The sequence below is a fragment of the Lissotriton helveticus genome, chromosome 1_1 (genome assembly GCF_964261635.1).
Source record: "Lissotriton helveticus chromosome 1_1, aLisHel1.1, whole genome shotgun sequence".
In the NCBI taxonomy this organism is placed as follows: Eukaryota; Metazoa; Chordata; class Amphibia; order Caudata; family Salamandridae; genus Lissotriton; species Lissotriton helveticus.
In genome coordinates this window covers 471,497,562-471,518,662 of record NC_136057.1, presented here as the reverse complement: position 1 = coordinate 471,518,662, position 21,101 = coordinate 471,497,562, and the positions used below count along the sequence as shown (strand labels likewise).

The 21,101-nt window shown below is 44.9% G+C and overlaps 1 protein-coding gene across 4 annotated transcripts in view; it reads right to left on the bottom strand.

Moving 5' to 3' along the window:
- PACSIN2 (protein kinase C and casein kinase substrate in neurons 2) overlaps window positions 1–21,101 on the bottom strand; it is a 581,107-nt gene that overhangs the window by 470,684 nt on the left and 89,322 nt on the right. The window contains exon 1 of one of the 4 annotated variants that reach the window (XM_078673889.1): window positions 16,174–16,714. The exons of 2 other annotated variants lie outside the window; for them this stretch is intronic. The gene's annotated coding sequence lies outside the window, so the exon portion shown is untranslated. Of the gene's footprint in view, window positions 1–16,173; window positions 16,715–21,101 lie in introns of those variants that run through there. One more of the 4 variants, XM_078673890.1, reaches the window with a different exon arrangement.

Below are 21,101 nucleotides of genomic sequence, written 5' to 3'. Positions count from 1 at the left end.
GCTGGCAAGATCAGCTGCACCAGATTCATTCTCTTTCGGCAGCCTGTGCATTGCTTCAGATAGAACACCATGAAGAGCAGAGGCGGGCCCTCTAGTGATCGGTCCCCGAAGAGCAAATGGCGAACAATGGCAAATGGTCCCCGCCAGGAGAGGAGGGTCGGGCCCACACCTGGCAACTATGGCAACTGAGAGGAGAGCTCTACTCAGCAAGTTAGCCGAGGACTACTCTTCCAATGATCTTGAATGAGGTGACCTTGTTTAAGACAAAGCAGGGAGGCGAGGTGCGGGAGGCCGAATAAATCTTGGGGACTTCGTCATTCACCTACACAAAGACTTTCCCACTGTTAGAGGGATGGATTTACACGGGACAATGGTTACGTTTGGTTCTAGTTATTGTTTTGGGGGATGTTAAAGGGTGCCTACTAGGGAGACGCATCATACAGGTTAATTCACAATGGTTCTGGTGGAGACTTCGGGGGTCCTGAGAGAAGTGGAGGGAGGAGGGACATGGCTGGCCTAGCCGGGGAGGAGGGGGGATCCACTCATGACATCACAAGTGAAAAGCCTAAGGGTAGGCCTAAATGTTAAGGGGCTAAATAACCCGGACAAAAGGAGGGCAAACCTTGCCTACTTGGAGCAATAAGAGGCAGACGCCTGCCTCCTCCAGGAAACATATGGTGTGCAGGGATTGGCCTAGATTGAAATCCAGGGACTTACCGCAGCAATTTTTCTCCTCACTGACTCACAAAAGGGCCGGGGTAGCATTGTTTTTTTCTCGTTCCTTCAAAGGGAACGATTAGATAGCTGAAATCAGGGGGAGGCTATTGGGCTACAGTGTTTGCTTGGGCCCCCTCTCCATTATCATGGGCTCGGTCTATGTTCCCAATCAGAGACAGGAGCAGTTCATTCGGGAGGCCACAGCTGAAATTATGACTGCACAGGATAGGTGGGTGATCCTGGGGGGAGACCTTAATCTAGTATTTAATAACGAATTGGATTGATCGATCGATTCAGAGGCAGGGAGTGTCGGGGGAGATTAGTGCTGCGGGGTCCCATAGACTGGAGGAATTGGGATTGAGAGATATCTGGAACAACCACCACCCACATTCAAGGGATTACACGTTCTATTCGTCACGACACCCCTGGGCATTCGTGCGCTTTACAAATTTACCAACCAAATATACATAAGTCATACGCCAGGCTGGACCATTTTTTAGGCACTCTGGAAGTCTTAGCAACGACACAGTTGGTAGAAGTTGAGCCACGCTCATTATCTGACCATTCAGCAGTCACGCTAGACCTCACCCTCCTCTTTCAGGAACAGAAGGACACTTCGACGTAGACCAGAGGTGATAAAATAAATTGAGGGAGCAGTTAAGGATATATTGAAATTAATGATTCCCCAGAGGTCTCAATTGCTATCATATGGGATGCATTGAAGGCCGTAATAAGAGAGGAATTGATCGTTATCTCGGCGGCAGATAATAAGGAACGGAGAGACATGCAGGATAAGTTACAGCAACAAACATGCGAACTAGAGAGAATACATCATCGAACTAGGACTCCTAGAGTGTGGGACCAGTTGGAGGCGGCCAGGAAACCGCTAGCGGGTTTAAATCTAAACAATACGGAATACTTGCTTCTGCGCCACAAACATGCATTCTACGTGCGGGGGGGGGGGACAAGTGTGGCAGACTGCTAGCGAACAAACGAAGGGGACCACGCCAGGCTAATGCAGTAGAGATGCTCCTAGACGAGGAAGGGACAGTGGTAGAGGGGAAGGAGGCAGTAACTGAGACGTTTCGATCCTTCTATAAAGATCTCTACTCAGCGCAGGACCTGCCGACCCAAGCTATCTCGGAATACCTGGAGAAGGCTAATGTGACGCGCTTAACTGAGGGACAGGCTGAAGCTCTGGAGAGCACCATTAAGATTGAAGAAGTCATATCCGCAATTTCCAGGCTTAAGCTACATAAATCCCCTGGCTCCGATGGATTCTCAGCAGGCTTCTATAAGTCATTTGCAATCTGGCAGCACCCAATTGCTCTAGGGTGTTTAATGTGATTACTAGCTCCAAGACACTACCCCCTTCGACGAAGGAGGCGATGGTCGTGGTCATAGCAAAACCTGGGAAGGATAAGCGCTTATGCAGGTCCTATAGACCCATATCGCTTTTAAACGTGGATGCCACGCTCTTTACAGGGATTCTGGCGGCTCACCTTGACTCAAATATGCCTAGGTTAGTTGACCCAGATCAGTTGCGGTTTACCCCAGGCAGACTGTGTGAAGGCAATATAAAGTGCACTCTCCATCTTATAGATAAGACGGCCTGCTCCCAGCAAGAGGCGATGCTCCTCTCTATCGACGCGGTGAAGGCCTTCAACCGGGTCCACTGGCCCTCCTTGGAAGAGGTGCTGACAAGGTATGGATTTGGAACGCGGTTTCAAGCATGGGTACTGAGTGGGTAAGGAAAACTAAGGGCTACGGTCCGGGTGAATGGCAGGGGGTTCGTATCGAAAGAAGTAGAGGTCAACTACAGAAATTTAGTTGCAAAAGTCAAGACGGATCTAGCAAGATGGCGTCTTTTCCCACGGTCTTGGATTGACCGTATTGCAGCATTGAAGATGGTTGTCCTCCCCAGGGTTCTCTACATTCTCTTGACCCTACCTCCATGGCACCCACCGGGATCATTACAAATTATACAGAGGGCCTTTTAACTTTGTGTGGGCTGGACGCCGCTCCCGGATGCTCCAGGAGCTTAGCTGGCATACTTAGGCAGAGGGGGGACTGGGCGTCCCATGCATTCTCCGGTATTTCAAGGTGGCACAGATTAGATACAGTGTGGAATGGTTGAGCCCGGAGACGTAAAAGAAACCGCTTTTCATGGACAGAGCATTGGCAGGGACATCCCTATGCAAGATTCCATTTATGGGCAGATCGCACAGATCCCCTAGCTTCCACCTATCAGCAATCACCTCCCCTACCCTCCAATCCTAGGACGCCCTGGTCAAAACAAACAGTCGCTCGTTATTGTCTTCCCTCCTCACACCAATAGTCGGGAATCCAGACTTCACATTAGGTTTAAAGGAGGCGGCCTTTCAGGAGTGGCTGGAGCCCGGATGTAGATCGGTGGATCACTTATTTGATGAAGATGGCCCTATTGTATTCAGCTCCATGATGGTAGACAATGCCATTCCGGAAAGGGAAAGATCTCACTATACGCAAATAAGACACTGAGTGATGCAGCCGGAGGCTAAAGAAGCAGCCCAACGCCTGCTGGTGAAATTTGAGAGGTGGCTGCTAAGCAAAGACTCGGACCAAAATCTAGTGACATAACTACACAAGCTCCTATCAGAAGGGATGATGGATGGGAGATCACCATCTCAAATACGGTGGGTACGGGAACTTGGACGGGTACTCTCCCTTCAAGACTGGCGGGATATTTGCTATAGGGCGAGACAGCAACCAATACCTCCAGCATAGAAACAAACTAAAATTGACAAACGTTGGTATTACACGCCAGAGTGCCTTCACAAAGAAAACCAGACACAGAAAGAGAAGTCATGGAGCTGTGGGGAAGTCACTGGGTCACTTAAATACATTATGGGAATGCCCCAAGCAAGCTAACTCCCTTCTGGGAGGAAATCCTGGGTGAGATTGATCTATGTTTCAAAATTAAAATCCCCCGCTTCCCGGCGTATAAAGTGCTGGGCTTACCAAACGCATTAACATACCCACTCAAATCCAGACATGGTACACATATGGCATTGGCAATTGAAGCGGCCCACCAAATGATACTGGCCCTATGGGGCACTGAAAGGATTACGACCAGGGTGGGGTGGCTACATAGAATTTGGCATTTGCTGGGGATGGAAAGGTTGTCCATGACATTGAGAGACTAGGGGGACACCTTTCGTGATGTCTGACATCCATTTATTACCCTGCTATCCCAGGAATATACAGAGCTTACCTGTCCTAAATATCTAAAATTACTGCGATTAACTGGAGATTAGAACATTCTCCTATGAGGCCCATTCTAGTTTCGCTGGATACCTGCAAATAGCTATGTACTAATTTACGGGCACTCGGGGGACATGGGTTGGGGGAATGTTTTTACATATTCCTTTCTTTTTGTTATAAGTTGCATTGATGTCTGACAAAGCGGAATGTTGACCCTACGTCGATGAATATATGATTCGCAATTTTCTCTGCATTGCAACAATAAAAACTAATTTAAAACAAAAAGACTGATGTGGGGCTGAGTTGAGCAATTCAGAATGCTGCTCAAAAGGGAAAGTCTCCAGACCTTGTAATTAAATAGTTCTCTCCCAATAGGTACTTTCCATAGGTTCACTCTGAACAGAATACTATGTATTACACACACATTATATACAAAACACTGCATACAAAATCAAAAGACCAATGTTGGAGACAACCATGGCCCTAAACCAGTGATCCACAGAAAAAAAGGCCACAAACTGTGCTCTGGTCGCATGCATTCATCAAGCATCTATCCATCATTCACACAAGGCAGAATAAATTGTACGGCTCTTATTCTAGGCTTTAACTCCGATGCCTCGAGCCCAATGTCCTGGAAAGTGTTGGAGTAATTTCCAAATTCCAAAGGTGAGTGGAGGTTGGGGGATAAAAAAAAAAAAAGCACGGCAGGGGGAAGTAGTTGAAAAGGAGAAATGTGCCAATGCATGCTGAGTTGACACAGTTTGAAAAATAAAGTGAAACGACCATCGCAACGCATGCGTCACATCGCATGCGTTTACGTCGCGTCACAACGCACGCGACGTTACAACGCATGCGTTTACTATGCACGCCATTACATCGGATGCGCCATTAGATCGCGGGGCACTCACAACGGACACGGGAGACAACGCTGGAACCACGAGACAGGTAAGGATGACGATGTACCCGTAATGTTTTAGGCTTTTAGGTAGTTGATGGGGAGTGTAGTGGAGGTGCAGGGTTTTAGGCTTTAGGGCCTAGGGTTAATAGTAGTATATGGCTGTGTTTTATGGGTTAGGGCTTAGGGTCGGATACAGTAGTGTTTTAGACATTTGGGTTAGGGTCGGATATGGTAGTGTTTTAGGGTTAGAGCTTAGGGTTAAGGGATGTGTAGGGTAGTGTTTTAAGGTTTAGGGTTAGGGCTTAGGGTTAAGGGTCGTACATGATACACTATTTAGGCCTTAGGGGGTCATAGTGTGTTTGATACGTTGCTTACAGTGTAGTTTAGGCCTTAGGATTAGGGGAACACGCAGGGGGTAAAAATCGCGATTTTGAAGCATGCGGGGTGTTGGTATGCGGTGTGAATGACTTTTCAATTGAGATGCGACGTGATTGGGTGCGATGTAATTACTTGCGATGTAAGGGGACATGCGATCTAAAAACGGCGATGTGAGGGCATGCGATGTTACCGTTTGCGATGTGCCATCATACATCCAAAATAAACTACCAAATAATGCTTCATCTTTATAGATTTCATTTTTCAGGAACAGGTGGGTCCAGACAACAAGTAATGCAATGGAAATACTTCAGATACCAAACATTACTAAACCACTGAGGCTACCGAGTACCATTTCCATCTATTTTCAGTGGCTTTTTGTTAAAATAGACTTGAAACCACAGCTACAAAGGGTAAATCTAACGAGGTTTGGACGATCCCTCTTCGGTGGCAGTCCTTCAAGTACTTGGAGATCTGGGTGGCCCTTCTCCCCGACCTTGCCTGGTCGCTTAACGTCACCCCACTAGTTCAGCGGGTCCACGCTGACTTCCTTAAATGGCGTTCGCTACGACAGAACCCTCTAGGCAGAAGAGCCCTCTTTAAAATGATGATTTTACCTCGATTTCTATACATGCTCCAGAATACACACCTCTCTTTCTCCAGGTCTTGGTTGAGTGAGATGGAGAGTATGGCCACTAAGTTTTTATGGGGAGGGCGGAGGCCCAGGCCCAATGACAGATCCCGCCCTTTGACGGAGGTCTTGAGATGACGAGCCTATATCTTTATTATTTAGCAACTCAGCTCCTTATTGTACACGATTGGTTTAATGGCGGCTGGTCCGACCCGGCGTACCGTCTGGAACTGAACGGGTTTTCTACTATCCAGGGGATGCTGTACGGGGACGCTGCTTCCCAAACTCTCCCAGAGGTCACACGGGGAGTATTCCTGGCCTGGCGTGCCTCCGTGCACCATACCGCTAGTCAGGCGAATTGACTCAGTATACCCCCCTGACGTGCGGCACCAGTCTCAGGGAGGTTGCTTCTCTTTCGTGATTCAGACCCTGGGATCTCATTTGGAGTTCCCTATTGGGTGAGGTCTGGAGTGGGGCCCACCAAACTCCTTCCAGGACTTGCAGGCCCAGCACTCCGTCCACTCTTCTCAGTTCTTTAGATATCTGCAGCTACTCCATGCCCTGTATATCAGACGGCACTTCCTTGCCCGAATATAGCCCACCCGAAGCTCAGGTCATGACTGGCAACCTGGGGAAAGGAGGAATCTCCCGTATCTACCACTCCCTTACAAACAATACCCCCAACTCCTTATCTCGACGCCGGTACAAGTGGGAGGGTTGGCTCGGGAACCTGGAGGACGCTGACTGGAGGGACACCTTGATGGCTCCTAAAATAAATGCGGTCTCAGCAAGGCTTCGACTAGTTCAAATATATTTCCTACACACTGCCTTTCTTACACCGTTGCGTCTCCACCGCGCGGACTTCAACCTGATGCTTGCTGCCCCCACTGCCTCACCCCCAGGAAGATTTTCATCACATGGTACGGCTATGTCCTGCGATTCAGAGGTACAGGGAATCCGTAACCAGAGACCTCACTGAGGTACTGGGCTGGGAGGTCCCCCTTGACCCTATACACATTATCCTGGGCATCAACGAGGGGCTGGATGGCGCCAGGGCTGGGAAGCTCTTTCTTAACACAGCACTAACAGTGGCCAAGAGGGAGATTGCAGCTCACTGGCTGAACACTACTGCACCTTCGTTGGCGCGCTGGCGCAGTGGAGTGGACTGGTGTGCTGCGCAGGAACGTCCTCTTTATGTGGCCAGGAGTTGTCCCAAGAAATTTCGTCGAATGTGGGGCAAATCGGTCGGAGTGATAGAGGACTAAAGTGGACTGATGCGCTGTCTAGAACGGGAGTGGGAATGCTGATATCGGCCCTATGTACATATACCTTTACATACGCATGTGATATGTTTATGTCTCTGCATTGCCTTCTACAATGTACTCCTGAATGGTGCTGTTCTCTATGTTGCAACCTAAAATCAATAAAATTTGTTATAAAAAAAATATCTAACTAGTTATTAGGTAGATTGTGTGCGCTCTATATGAGACAAGCAACCTCAAACGCCTTACAACATAAATAGGCATTGTCAGTGAAGTGTAGCTTGAATTGTTAGTATAGCACATAGGTGATCCAGGTGTAGCCATATGTACCATGTAGGGAGGATCAACAGAACAGAAATAAATGTAATTAGCATGCATGAGCTAATGGGAATAGGTGCTGCCAACCCTTGCTACAAGGATAAACAAAAATTAAATGAAACATTAAAAAACGTACCTGGAGTTAAAATGGGAGTGGGGAGGATGGGAGTTGTTCAGCATGGTACAATTAAAATACTATTTAAAGAGAATCGCAAGACCCCCTACTATGCCTGATATCAGGCCTTCCTTCGACAAAATAAGTCAGTTGTTAGAAAATCTGACAGGATTCGTGCGTAGAGACTGAAAGCCAGGTTTTAAAGAAGAACTGACAATTGCAAGGGAGTTATTAATCTGTTCTGCAATGTGCCCATCAGGTATATCTGCAGACCGTGTCTTAATCACTGCACTGTGTAAACTTGCAAGGGAAAGTTGCCATGGACCAGTAGGAACGTGGGGTCTGTCCACTAAAGAGCACAGGATATTGTGAAAGAAAAGGACAGCGGACTTTACAAAGTTGTGGAAAGGGCATGCGTAACAACGTCAAAATTTAAGGCTTGGTATGGCTTGAAACGGCCATGTACAATAAAACATGATTCTATAGGAAGATGTGCAAGAAAATATCGAAAATGTTTCCTCAAGACGACAGGAGACTCAATTATCAAAGTGCGTCAAAGGAGTTCAAAAGTATATGTACATGGAAAGACACGCGGATTTCTATCAAAGCGCCCATTTATTATAACTTTTGTACATGAAGAGGCAAGAGCGGGTGTCATCTGCTAGAGTGGAGGGTTTCTACTGTTACAAAGTGAACTATTTCTGAAAATCTAACACCAAGACTCATATGTGCAAGTGCAGTGAGCACCAAGACAGTGATCTGCCCGCTAATGCCTCAAGCGAAGAGCCTTGAAAAACCTCTGTCAATGCCCAACGGCACACTGGGTTTAGGAAACAAAAATCTACATTATACTCTCAAAAGTATTGTAACTTAGAAAGATAATGCTTCTGTATGGTACAGGAACCCAGACAATAAAACACAACCTCCATCGGCATCTGGAAAGAAGACATCAGGAAGAGCCACATACAGGCAATGTCATTTTGGTTTTGTGCTTCCAAAATATTCTCACTTACTCAGCCATAGTCATACAAAACGGAGTCCTGATTCCCATTACTGACCGGACAGGAGGGAACATGATCCATTTCCCTGGTTTACCTAGTGTTGCAGCATACACTGAAGAAGAACCCGGATCTAAACAGAGCCCAGTGTAGAGATTCGATCCAATTTAAGGGGGACGTTGCTTTCTTATTTGCCAGACTATGGGGTCTATGGAGAAAAGGCAGTAATGAGGCTGAATTAAGACACTGTATGCATAGCATATGCATACACTAGTCACGTGGAAAGGGGGGGTGGCTGACTACTAGCCTGAGCTTGTAGCACATTCCCTAGGACAATAACATAAGCAAACCCTAACAACGGCTTTTTCCACCAACCAGGGATGCGCTCTCTTCTGGTAGGTGTTTCTTTTCCCACCCTCTGCCATTACCAGTGCAAGGATTTTCATAGTCCAGGCAAAATGCTATCTTGCCTGCTGGGTGATGTCTTCTCACTTCACCTCACCCTCCACACCTCTGTCCTCCCCTCCCCAGGTAGCACCAGCTCTGAAGAGAGGGAACTGTGCTTATTGCTTTACGTTAATTGGTGGATCATTTAAAGCCGGTGATATGAAATATTATGGCAACAGATTCCACATAGGTTATAAGTAAATGCAAAAAATATCTGAGAGCCTTTACTTGAAATGCATTACGCATTTAACGTGGAAGGAAGCGTGGAAGTCTAATTGTAGCTTAATACAAGTCGAACTCACAGTCTAGAAAGAATAGCGAGGAAAGGCACACTTAATGCAAACTCCACTGAGGAGAAGATGGGAACTCATCAGTTCGAGACTCGGAACAGGCAACGTGTGCATTTCCTCATTAAAGAGCAACTTATTGTTCTTGGAAACGTCCAGTGATTTGGAAACTGCACTGCTGAGCAGAATTCAGAAATGGGTACAAGCCTTTGTTAAAGAGCCTTACTTACATCATTCACTTAAACAGTGCAAATGCAAACAATGCGCACGAAATCTTTGCCTACTGCGAAGCAAACTGCCGTCACCCTCCACAACCCTCACCTCTCCCCCTCCCTGACTGCTAACCAATTCCGCACACGCCTGGAGTTTCTGCTAATTACAGGAAAGCAAGATTCAGAAGTGCACAACATGCTGCACTCAGCACTTTCCATGCACGTGAGTGGCAGGAGAATGTCAATATCTCCTGAGCCCGGGTGCTGTGAAAGGACAGCAGTGGGGTGTGGGGAAAGCGCTGCACTGCTGCAGCATACACCCGCCTTACACCTGCACGGTGTCCCCTACTGCTTCTTTCTCAGCGATCTTTGGCTGGGCTTGGGGTCCTCTCAAGAACAGGTCCAACCAGAACAGGCAAAGCCAGCCACTGTGGAGTTGGCTGGTGGCCTTTAGGGCTTAGTCAATGCTTGCTTTGTTTGCCATATGTGTTTATAAAACATTTTTGTGGGAGCTGCCAGGTCCTAGCCAATATAAAATCAACGATCACTGGCCACACCAGTAGGTCTGGAGCCTGCCAGGCTTTTGCCTTTAAAAATTTGCGTTTTGTTTTGTCATGTTTTTTGCATGACTGGTTATAGGTGGAGAGAGGCCGGGTACGCGCAGATATAAAAAATAAATACAGGCTAAAAGCAAAAAAAATGTTGGGTTTCACAAAGGACAAATAGTCATAGTAGGCTCTAGAAGTGGAAGGCAGTCACTACTTTTTTTTCGGATGTACTTATTGTGAAAGAAAAAAAATGCTAGCACTTACAGTGAAGATAGCCAGTGGCTAAGAGGATTGACCCATTTGCCCATGCTGTATTCTGTAGAGGGAGAAGAAAAAGGTGACTAGCACAAAAACTAACCACCGGAGGAAGAGAGCTGACTGAAAGTCCCAATATTACATACAGAACTTTATTAAAACCAGAAGATCTTTGTTTTACTCCAGACCTAAAAAATTGCAATAAGCAAGCACTTTTTTTAAGCTCACATTGCCATGGTGGTGCATGGCATGGAAAATGAACTGCTTTGTGTGCGGATTTGTTCCTCGTGGAACAGCAGAATGAAGTAACTCACAGTGAAATAAGTAAATGGTTTAACTGGGCTGTAAGTTCACATATGAAGGAAAATGTGAATGACAACACTCACAGACCAATTGAGGGAGAGAGCTAGGTGAAAGCCCCTATAAGTATATTATACATAGTGTACTAAAATCCAAAGGTCTTGTTCACACCAGACTTAATAACTAAAGAATCCCTTGAAAACCTATCCACATAGACATGGTTTTGCACAGCAAGTATGCATCTACTTTACACAGTTTCTTTAATGAGTCGATTAGTAAAAACGGGAAAAGACACACGTTTGTGTGGTAGCAATCCAGAGATTAGCATGTTTTTATTATTCCAGTGAATATTTACATGAGGTCAAAAACAACCCCCGTTTATTTTGTTAACTGTACTTGCACGACTAAAACGGAAACAGTTCTATAAAATGAGTGAAAAACATTCATTGCATGGTTATTCATCATTATTGTATTTCTTTAATCATCACCAGAATAACTTAGGCACTAATTTACGGCCCAATAAGAGTAGTCAATTAGTAGCAATTGGATGTTAACACTGTACGTTGCAATTTAATAACTTAAGATTGTTTTGTTTTTAACTCTTATTCGCAAAACCTCTGGATCACAGCATCAGAGGCCACAACCAAACTTTACTGACCTTGAAGCAAGTCATTATAAGAACCAATTTATCGGAGCAATTTAAAAAAGAAGAAAAACTAGATGAAGAGAGATAAACGTTTTCTCAACATAATACACATAATATAACATCTTAACTCGACATATCAGTCAAGATTTCTCCCCATTTATTTCTCTAACACTCCTCCTGAAATATCTACCATTTCAAAACACGTAATTAATCTAGGATTACACATTTCCATCTATGGTCAAAAGATTACTCCCAGAAGAACACACATTCCAATAAAATACCTCCTATTTTTCTTCACTTGATAATAAAAAAGCCTTGAACGTTGAAACCGGTCTTTAATGAGCCTGGGGATATTCTGATGTCTATAGTAGTGTTGGTATGTACGGGAAAGGCTTCGAGTAGAGATGGAGCTTACCTTCAAAGAATTGATAAAATGAGAAAAAGGAAGGAATATATATGTGATCCATGGCGGTCCTTGCCATCCAGTCACATTCAGAGCTCTGTTGTTTAGCCCAAGGAGTTGGACCTTCCAGAAAACTTCGGCAGATCCACTATACATCACATTCCCAATTACACCTATAACTGGCCCAAACATAACTTGTTAGGCACAACTCTGAAGCCATCTCCTGGATGACTAGACACCAATGCCAAATAGTTAAAACAGAGCGGCAAACACAACACCATCAACCCCTCACCACAACAACAAACCTCTTACAGCCATTCACACATCTTCAACTTAACACTCCCTGACATGCACACGTATCCCTTCTTAGCTATACACCCAGTGGTCGAAGTGGGCGGGATCGGCAGGGCACGGCGTGCCCCTACTTCTTTGATTTAATGCAGTGCGTTTCCCTACTTTATTATTCTAGATATGCGTCCCAGGACGGCCGAAATAGCCCGGCCGTTCGTGGCTGTTCAAGGACGGGCGGGCACAGAAAGAAAAGGGCTGTCCTTTCCTTCCTACCTAGAGAAGTCAAGGACTGTGTCCACTTCTCTTGCTCCACCGCAACCGACGACGATGATGGGGTGGGCGTTGTCGATGCAAGGACTGACGACGCCGTCGTCGTCGTTGTGGAGACGGCGAGTGGCGTCACAGCTCTCTTTTGCGTGGAAGATGGCGCAGGCTTGGTGGATGAGTGCGCAGGCTTCTTAAAGGCGTGAGAGCCTGTTGCAGACACTGAGGAGGTCGTAGATTTAGCCTCTGAAGATTTCTTGTGCATCTTCATAGGAGGAGTGTCTGAGGGGCCAGGGGGGTCCCCCCTTGGCCTCTTGAGGGAGACTTCCGAAGTCATGGAGAAGCTGCCCTCTGAGGACACCACATCGTCACTCTGTTTCAGCCTGTCCAGCCAAATGAGAAGTAGGCCTTCTCTATCCCTCAAGGTCTTATTAGGGAAAGTGCGACAGATTTTACAGTCCTTGGGGACGTGGTCCGGATAAAGGCAGTATAAGCACAGGTCGTGCTTGTCCTCCACATGGAGCCTTTTCTTCCCACATGAAGAGCAGGCCCTGAAGAGGGCTTTCTTCTGGGATCCAGACATTCCGTAAAAAAGGCAAGGAAAGACAGCACTTACTGCTAGAGAAGAGTCTGAAATATCTCAGTTGAAGAATATGAGAAGGCAATCCTGTCCAAGTGAAAAAAGTAGTTGTAGAAGATATCCTGAGGAGAGCTCAGGCTGGAGACTCCCTAGCACAACGTGCGGTAGAAAATCTGAGAGACTGAGGCTCCTGCAGGGAAGGTTCTAGAGGGAGGTGATAGCTGATTGGCTGGCTCTAAGAGTTTGGTCCTTTTTGCATAAGGACAAGGATAGGCTACTAAGGTGAGGCCCTTAGGCCTATTTTTCTGTATGTATGTCTATAGGACATTACTTTTCTATATACCGGAGGCTCCCGTCTCGACGACGGGGAATGATTCAGGCATGTGAATCTATGAAAGACACCCCTAATACTGGATAACTAACTGTGCCTGTATCCGAAGGATTCAGGGACAACTACTGAGGAGCTGGGCTGCGCCTACTTTTCATAGCTGTTCTATATAATGCAAAAAAAAAAACAGGGGTTCAGCAGGCAAATCAAGCTGCAACAGAGATTGTACGCACACCACAACCATTTGAATACCCTATTAAAAGACAGTGAGACCAAGTAAAGCAACGAAAATATTCAAGAAATAGTTCAACGATCGTTCAAATGTATTGAAATCTATTTCACATTGCGAGCCCCAGCTCTCAAAAACAATGTCAATGACGTATTAAAGTTGTTTTACAATGTGGACTGACCATTATAGAAAGCCAAGCTTTCTCCAAGAAGGCCTGTGTAGCTCTTTCGACTAACTCTGCTCTAACCTTGCGGGTCTTTAAGGCAAAACAGCTTGTTGTGATTGCGCCCATGCTTCTCATGCCACAGCATCTCTGACTTTAAATCATAGGGTAATCTGCAAGCATGCATCTCTAGGGGGACAATCTTACTCGAACCTAAAGCTTATTCAGCTTCTAGACACAAGAATGGCCTCTAGGACTACACTCCATCTGTAGTACTCAACTGGGCTGGCCATGTATGGAGGGTAGTTTACAGCCAATCCTGTTTTTTCTGATAACTCCCCTGGGCATGCTCGGACTTTCAGACCCACACACGTTTTGTCAACTAGAATTTGTGAAGTGTGCGACTGCCACTAGTGTGAAATTGTAGCACCCGCACTGCCAGGAGTGAATACAGGTAGTTCTGAATCTTTGGCTTGAGTGTGGGGTGAGTACTATGAACTGCATGGGAAGAGGCGGGTGCAGGATGCGGGGCCCAGATGTGTGGCCTTGTTGTGACATGGTGAACTTGTCGCTGCTGGTATGCAAGCCCGATGTTACAGAGGAATGCAAGAAGGGATAAAGAGCGCTTCACACAGTATTTATTTACGTACCTAGTTGATGAGTCACAACATGGCGTCTGTGCTAACTCTGTGGTTTCGGTCTGAGCTCTTGGTGTGGAGCACAGAGATAAGCTGTGTCGACTCTGGGGAGATAAGCCTGTAATACTGACTTGCATTAGACTATAATTTTTGGGGAGTGCCTTACTGTGCACTAGGTTACTGTGATTGAGCAGTCAAACTGGAATTGTCAAGTAGAGAAATTGGGGCCACTTAGGGGGCTTAAACTTTAACAGCCATGTGTTTACGACTTTCAGAAGGTGAATGAGTTGTGTAATTTCCCGGGTTTGCTCCATTGGACTTAGTAGAAACAACTTCCAAGTCGTGATTTGCTGAAGAGTGCGTGTAAAAAGTGACACAACTCCTCCCAGCAGGCTTAGTATTAGCTCGAAAGCAGGCCAAAGTATTGATCATGGGTCATTTGACAGCTATATATTCAATGTGCAATTTTACTCACGCAAACGTTACTGCCAAACCGATCTTTTGGCTGACCTCACTCCCTGCCAAGATATTTCAGCAGACTAGAAAAAACAAATACAACTACAAAAGTATAAAAATGCAAATTAATGTAAACGAATCAAGAAAAATCAGCTGGTCACATTTACACAAGCGCATGTCCACACCGAGATCTGTGCATTAGTCTGTAACATATTGATTCATCTCTATCCTCTACGTGCGTTCATACAAGTAGAGAGCACCACACACATCCATGCTCTGTAAACAGCATTCATCCTCTGAATGAAGCACATAAATTAGAGCAGTCGACAACCGTAGATGCATAGATTCCATAGGCAGGCCAAATACCAAATTATATTAAACAAGCATAGCCTTCCCAGGACTCTTCTGGCATCCACTGGGCACACTAAAGTCACAGCAAGCAAAATAAATAACATTAGGCAAAAACAAGTGATCTGAAAACTATTGGCAGATAATAGTGATTAAAATACATGAAGAGCAGCTGCTGACAAGTATATGGCAAGGCAACGCCTTCTAAGTTTACTTCATTAACCAGCGCTCAAAATTAAATGAATAATAAATAGGCACTGTTCTGTTCTTAGAAGACCAGATGTCGAATCACACCGGAAAGAACTCTGGGAGATGTGTAACATACGCAGAATAACCACAATGTTATGATTGTGGGGTGGTTATGCTATTACCAATGGTGACCGTGTTCCTCCATGGTAGCACCCACGTTCCCACACCCGATCCTAAAACTTACAATGGAGAAAAACCTGCCATGATATTGGATTTTAACCCTTCAAAAGAGCAATTTCCAATCATGAAGTTCCACTGATCCCTGTGATATGGCCTTCAGAAGCATTTTTTTTTACATGTTTTATTGATTTAAAAAGCAATGCAGCACAACTACTAGTAAGTACACAGACATGCCGAGAGTCATCAACACTGTAAAACCACAAAACTACACAGTAAAGAGTGCAGAAGAGCTAAACAATGACCCTCTCAAGTGCACAATCAACCATCAGCAGAGGAGTTCAGCCAGATGGAGCGGCCTTCACAGACGTCACTGCGTTTTTTTTTAACACATAAGTGAGGCAAGGTGCACAGAAAATTTGCGAAATGGGCTTTCCGTCCTTAACTTAAAGGCACGCTTGCTTTCCTAAACCTTAAATATATTACCATCCACCTCCCACAACATACACTAAATGCCACTCACAGAGGAAAAGAAGCTGTCATTCTTTACCTCAGTAGCTGCTGAGTTAGCATTCAATAAGCAGCCTACACGCGTATGCTGACAGAAACTGAAAACTAGCAAAATCACAAACCTTAAAAATAAAGAATAGCAAAAGATTTCACAGTTGTAAGGACATTTTCCATCTCTTCAGCAGCAATTCAGAGACCAGCAAATCATTCCACAAGAAATCAAGGCAGAAGTTGAATATGTTGCACTTTGTTTCTCCCTATCAAATGCCAATATAAATTGTTTACACATAAATAAATCAAGGCAGAAGTACAGGTGATAACATTTCTTTATAAGCAGTCACTTACATTAACCCCGCTTGGGACACTGCAAAAGGGCGCTGTATTTTGCGTTAAAGCCTGCAGTGCAAGCGCACGGTCACCGCATGGACAGGGCCAGCAGTCGCCATCTAGGGAGACCGAAAAGAACGGTTTACCTATTTCCCTCGCACAGCTGGTGAAGTGCGCGTGGCCTCCAGTTTCAGCAGCTGGGGGCTTGCCGGGCCCGTGTCATCACTTCCTGCTCCGCGCTGAAATCCTTGCAGCTTTCCGTAAGGTCGACCCGTGCCTGCACTCTGCAGCTGGCGCACTACAGGGCTCCCCGCCCCGCGCGCAGGCTCGGGTCTCTGCATGCAGTGCTGCAGCAGTGCGGAGGGCCACGAGGAACCCCGCCACATCTGAACACTCCAGCGAACCACAAAAATAGAACAGGTTTCCAGTCAAAAAGAGAACCGGTGTAGCCGAGAGGAATCAGGAAGTGCCAAGAATCCCTTAAACCGAGCACATGACTTCATGAATGAACACGCTTGTGCCTGCCTGTAGGCGTCCCGCAGGCAGGCATGCAAAGGGCAACTCGCTGGGAATAGTTAACGAGTATATTACTTCAGAGAAGGGCAGGCAAACAAGAACCCAGTGATTAATGAATGAAAACTTGTATACAGCACACAGTGAGGCAATCCTCTCGGAGCGACGTTTGCAGACAAGGTGAACTGAATTTCCAAGGTGAAAGGCTAATAATATCCTGTGGTTCGCTTGTGTGGAACCTGAGGGGCCCCACGTTAATTTCTGGGGTATGAAATAATATGAGCGAAAAAGTCTGATGGGTCGAATAAAAATCAATTAATATTTAAATAATAAATACAATGAATGTACCTGTCCACAAGCCTGTGCTTTTATATTTACTCAATTGTTCCGAAAGGATCTCCATCAGAAATTCTGCACGTGGCTTTAAAGGACTAGTCTGAAGTTTACTTTGGCTTCACACTGGAATGTGAAGGGCACGATCTTTCTACCGCAGCTATACGTTCAGACGGAGGATTCACAAGCGAGCCTAACATATGTAGATCCCCACGCACACTGCGACCAAGTTGAGGAATCCGCCTAAACTGTGGTTAATTTGCGGAAATCCACATTATTTTTTATAGACCCCAGCGGTTGTTAAATTAAGATAATAAAACTGGATTCCACGTTAAGATCAACAAAACTCATAAAAATGTCACCAGGTCACTAAGCAGTCTCTTGAGGTTTGTTTGTAATCCACATGACAATAAATACTCGTACCAAACGACAATTTCACACATGGGTGCAATTTTTAAACCTACTTAAGTTTTATGAAAGTTCCAAAATCCCTACACATATTGCACCTTTACGACATACTGCAGATGTGTGTACCACAGCCATGTATCGCATTTTTAAAATCCTTTTCCTATTTGGAGTTTGCAATGGCATTTAGGAGTACTTTTACAACAGTTTCGAGTTGCAAAACTGTAGACACTCATAACCTGTCATTATTTTGATTAGCAGTGTCACGTGTAGGAACAAACTACTCCATTACATATGCACATAATACAGTGCGTTGCTGTCCGAAGCACTATAAAGTTAGTCTGCATTTCTACCTGGCCCCGTGTGGTCATTACAAGCGCTGTTATAAAAATTCTGAGTTTGCGAAAAATGACAATCAGAAACAAATTACAAGTAAAAAAAAATATATATATATATATATATATATATATATATATATATATATAAATATATATATATAAATATATATATATATATATATATATATATATATATATATATATATATAGAACAAACTGATATTCCCCACTGTGTAAAACTCTGCCATAGTTACACAATGACAATTCAATTAAAAAATCAATAGGACATACTGGTAACAACAGTATGCCTGGTGAGGAACAAAGCTAATCGGTAAACCACTGTAATGCTTTACAACTCAAGCAAACCTAAATCAGACCCATAGTGAGTTCAAAAGGCTCTGCTCCATTTCTTTTTAATCCATTTATTTACAAGTAACATCTTCCTTTGTTCAAAACACTAGAGGTGTTTTCAAAAAACAGATTTGCGAATATGCAGACTCATCGCTATGGATGGATGTTCACTATTTACTTCAAACAAATGAGAAGTAGGCATGTTTGCACCCTTCTTTGTCTGGACAACTGAACATCTGCGTAGGGGCACGCGGTCCCTTGGATCACGCACCCAGATGACCTCATCAGTAACATCACGTGTACCCAGGTGAAGTCTGCTTCCTTTTCTGGAGTGTAACCACTTGTATACACAACGGGTCACGGGGACAGTGCGTCTTCACCTGCCACTGAATGAAACGTCATTGCGAGGAAACGTTTAGCACCAGGTGGAATTTCTCACTACAGGTGATTTTTGGATGGAAGTGGCTAAAACGAGGAGGGTGTTTTCTGCGAGGGGACATCCACTCTGATATTTGGAAAACAAAGTGTCATTATAAAAAGCAACTGAAAAACAGCATCACCTTTTATCACCAAGTATTCCTCTTAAGTTAAAGTTATGCGAAATATTTTAAAGAGGCAATATTTGAAATACTGCCAGACAATTCTATGATGGAATACAAAAGAGACCCACGCCAGAGGTTTACACTGCTATATTATATAGTCTATACAACCTCGCCAAAAAAAAGCAACCTGAAGCATAAGTTTAATTGGTGTGCGGCAAAGCGGAGAAATGCCATGTCCTGGAAGTCGAGCACAGCCCCCAGCATACGAGTCTGGTTAACGGACCTCCGTAAGGCACTGGTGGCGGAACACACGTCACAATCACGGAGGGCACCCCGAGACCCTCCACAGACCAACCCCATGTAGTGGCAGGAATACCTGAAGTTTGTGGAGGACAAATTGAACGCAGCTTGCTCCTCCCAGGGATGAATGAGTGCTTCAAGGGACGCAGTACTAATATCATCAGCACACGCACTTGTGCCGGTCGCCATTTTCTATCTCCTTCTTTTTCTCTCTTTTCCACGGTCTCCACCCCCCCCATCCTTTTCCCCTCCCTCCCCTGTTCCCGCTGCCCCCTGTAGGGTGTATATCTAAGAGGTTACCCTGGCGCACGTTTACCCCAACGGACATGGTATAATTAGGTCACTTGAGATCAGATGGTTTGTGTTCAATGTGAATTGTTTGGTGTGAGAGAAGGGCGATACAATGAACAGAAACTTCAGTTGTTGTTTTTCTTTAAATTGCCGATTACAGAATGGACAATATAAGTGGACATGTATGAGATCAGATGTGGTTTTCTTCATTTGAATGACACCGACATCTAGATAGACTGGTTCCCCACCAAGCGTCAAAGGTGTAACTGTCACTGTACTGTTATATAATGAAGCTGGCAGATTGTATTATGTATGAGCCTGTAAAAACACCAATAAAAACGATAAAAAAAGGTTTAATTGGTGTGGTGTGCACAAAATAGGCTAGGTATGCATCAGCAGACTGAACTGTCAGATCACAAAGAAGGTGCAAATACATACATGTACATGAAAGCACCATCAGGAGACTAGAAACAATTTTATCTGAACATTCATTAGCAATCAGAAAAGGTGATACACACGTTAAATCACATTGAAACATGCCCAATGTCATTACGTCATAATACACGGAAGGTCATGACAACACAATGTGATGAGGGTGCAGAAAGAAATTCTCCATGCAGCTGAAAGCAACACTAATCATTAAATTGAAGATAACAATTTCAGCGACTTAAAAACCACTGAAGGTTTACATCTGTTTTTGGAGATCTGTAAATTCAGCTGACCGACTTGTGATCTTCAAGACTTGAAAGGGATATGCAAATACGGAGAGCAGAAAAATGAATTCTAAAAACAGTGGATTATGCACTCTGAATTTCAGACAAAGATGTCCCCTGCCAGCTAAGCCTCCTGCATTTCACAGAGCGGGCAGGACGACCAGTGGCGCAAAATATGTAGTTATATCCCTCTACACCTAAAACACTGAACTGGCTCTCCACTGAAAGAAGTATCTGCAAGGTAGTCTGTTTTACAAATAAGGGAATCCACTCTGCAAGCCCAAACTACCTTGCCCAGAAACTGCCCGTGCCAAGTGGTCAGTAACAACTTTGGTTCTTAGACACCGGCCTCCTTCAAATTCCGTTATTCCAAAATGCAAAGAGCGCAAGGCAGTCTTTCTCCAGAAGTGCTCACAGTATCTGGAACTTCATCCCCTGGACATCTTATTAGGACACTTTTTTTTAAAAGATAATCCACACTAGCTGTGCAAACCACTGGGAGCAGCCTGCTTTAGCATGTGTGTCCCACTGCGAGCATGGCGCTCAGAGCAGAGCGGTACAGTTTGTCTCCCTGTCAAAGCGTTAGATTTCAGATTGAACAAAGCGTTGCTTTGAGCTCTTAAGCTCCAGTCCGACTGCACCCAGGGTATGCCGTGGAATATATGGTTCATTGTTTGCGCATTCTGGTTAAGATAATCATGTTGTTTGTAAGGCCTGGAGGGAAGCATGCCAGCAAATAAAAAGTTGCTCCATATGTATGAGCAGTTGAGGCTAGCGGGAGCAGTGAGAAGTCGCAAGACTCCGATGCATCGTCAATAAGAGCGGTCTTCAGTGTTTTCATTTAGTTTATACCTTTTCCCCCTCTTGGCGGAGCCCAGCTGCAAAGAAATTATAGTTGTAGCTCTATTGCTTTTCCTGGCGTGGTCATCTGCCCTTCGCATAAAGATATGCCTAATAGGCTCTATGTGGGCTTTAGTGATGTAAGCTTGCCAAATGGTGCTCCAGCATCCGGTCACTCGTACTCAAAGTACTAAGAACCACCTAGCAAAAACAATCTTGGAAAATGATCAAGCAAAAAAGGGGGATCACAGTCTATTGTGGTAGTGGGGTCCAATATTGTGCAGTGCCTTAAAAGCAATACAAAGCGCCTTAAATTCCAT